We start from the raw sequence: 2791 nt of genomic DNA on the forward strand, positions 1-2791 counted from the left end.
AACACACATCACATTCAGTCATAATTTCTTTATTATTTATACAATACAGTTTATACACACTTAAAAAATACATGTTTAGAGCACAAACCTTCTATATAAGTAGCAAAGAAAATGCATTTACACTCAAATACACACAAAGAGGTATAAAGTATATTATAGGCTAATATAAATAGTGTCAAGTAACAAATTAAAAGCTATATTCACTTAAGAATAAAAATATCATGTTATTACCAATGTGTTTGACTTTTATTTTCAGTGGGGCACAAAAGGAGATGCAAGGCAGAACATTAAGAGACTGACAGCCTCAATCACTGTTCACTATCATTGCTTGGTGACTGAGACTGTCACTCTCTGCTTTTGTGTTCCACAAAATAAAAACATATGGGTGAGAAGATGATATATAAAAAAGACAGAGGTACATAGCAGATCAATCGGTTTTCATTTGCAATTAAAACTTGAGTTCTTTGTAATATCAGGGATGTGAACTAATCAGGTCAGGTTTGAAAAAGGTGATGATGTAACCCACAATTAAATATCAGTCATAGACAATAAAGTACATTTTTTGTTGCTTTTTTATACATGTAATATCACTCCATTATTACATTTTCTCTAAAGTTGTGAAGTTTGGGGGTGATTTAAAAAAAAAAAATTATGTGCCTCAAATGTTTTTTGTATATTTTCATATAAAATGGCAAAATTTGGATGTAAAACATGTATTTCTAATCTTTAATTATGGAAATAACATGTAAAATATGACGTGCTATTTAGTGGATGATATCTGTCACCTGGTGAAAAACAAATGCACACTTTTAAAAACTCTTTGGATCTACACAAATCACGTAAATGATCTATTTTGGATTCAAAATGACCATTTTTACTTAAAGGTGATAAGTATGCATCCCCTGAATATTCAGTTGTTAATGTCCCTTTGTTATATTTGCATACAGTACATCTATTGTACCTAGTATTACTGTAACAAAACCGAGCACGTGACAGTGGAATTTGTATTTGTAGAGAATATTTCAGTGAAGTCATCAAGCAAATGTTTTTGGAGTTGCAAGCTTGTATTTTGTTTCTTTCTCTCTCACAAACACAACAAAACCTTCTCAAAGTCTTCATTGCAGGTGCATAAATCCTATTCTACAAATCACAAATTAAGAAATTCACAGGCTCAGTTATACCAGATTTATGCAGGGCTGTATTTCATTTTGGTCATATTATTGAATTATTTTTTCCTGAAATGTGTGTTTATTAGAACTGGACATATTTACAGACTTTATTAGAATTTAACTGTGGTATTTGTAGATAAGATCATGGTAGAATGACCTGCCTATCTCAATTTGAGCAGCTGGGTCTTTAGCCATTTTCCAAAAACATCTAAAGACACATCTTTTTCATCAGCACCTGATCAATTAATACTAGCGCTTACCTTTTCTATTCAATTCAATTCTATAATTTGTTAAAAAATAAATAAATAAAAACTTATGTGTACTGTGCTAGACTAAGTGAGACCTTACCTAACATTCGTGGTCAGAATTACTGGCACCCTTAGTAAATATGATCATAGAAGCCTGTAAAATAAATCTGTACTGTATAAAATATCACAAATCTCCCTGGAAGAGGATGTGTGTCTATATTGTCTTAATACAAGGTGAGGAAGTTAGTTTGAGTGGCCAAAGACTTTCCACAAAGATCTCTTGTCAGGTGATCTCCAAACTCATCAGGCATTATAGGAGAGACTCAGAGCTGTTATTGTGGCAAAAGGAGATTGCAAAAAGTACTGAATAAAAGGGTGCCATTAACTGTGGCCAATGTGTATAAGAGAAACATTTATTTCCTAATGAGCTTCCCCTCACCCCCTTTTTGTTCTTTTATCAAAAAGGATTAATGATGCAGATTTATTTTCACAGGCTTCTTTGTTCATATTTACCAATAATTCTGACTATGACTCTATAGCCTATGTAAATGTGCAAAACTTGCTCATAAATTTACATTTTTGATTCGAGTGTGTGAATGTGTTTTGCCCCACATTCTCTTTAGCAACTCTAGCCTAACTGTGAGCACACAAGTTTCTTAATTTGTAGAATAGGATTTGTGCACTTCACAATTTGAAAAGGTGTAACCGTTGTGTTGTGTTTGTTAGCGAGAATGAGTAAAAAAAAAAATTAAATTGCAAGTCCTAAAAAAAACGTTTTCTCTGTGCCTCCACATTTACCAATATGCACGTGTGACTATTCAATTTGCAAGTCCTAAAAAAACATTTTCTCTGTGACTTCAAATTTACCAATATGCATGTGTGACTATTCATTACAACTACAAATTCCACTGTCACAGTTGTTCAGGTTTGCTATAATAATACCTTCACAGAACATGGTAGTAGTCAGCCATCCATGCAAAAGCATGGATGCAAAAGTGTGGTGTACTGTAGGTACAGCTGTCCAGGCCAACATCTGATGTCCTCAACTGTCATCCCAGAAAACCTGCACTAAAAACAGTACAGTTCAAAATCCACCATACATTACCAATATAACAGGGCTGCCCAATCCTGTTCCTGGAGATCTACCTACCTGCAGAATTCAGATCTGACCCTGATCCAATACAACCGTCTGTAATTGTCGAACTGCTTTCATTGATGTGCTGTGAAGTAGATTTGTTGACAAGTTCCTCCCTGAAAGTACATTGATAACACAGTAAACATTTATTTTCGTAGAGGATCATTTAATAAAGTCACTATATTACTTAAATTATCTCATTAATAACTTCGTTAAATAATATTAGCATTGCTAACAGG

The sequence above is a fragment of the Sinocyclocheilus rhinocerous genome, unplaced genomic scaffold (assembly GCF_001515625.1).
Source record: "Sinocyclocheilus rhinocerous isolate Xijiao unplaced genomic scaffold, SAMN03320098_v1.1 scaffold10011, whole genome shotgun sequence".
Classification (NCBI taxonomy): Eukaryota; Metazoa; Chordata; class Actinopteri; order Cypriniformes; family Cyprinidae; genus Sinocyclocheilus; species Sinocyclocheilus rhinocerous.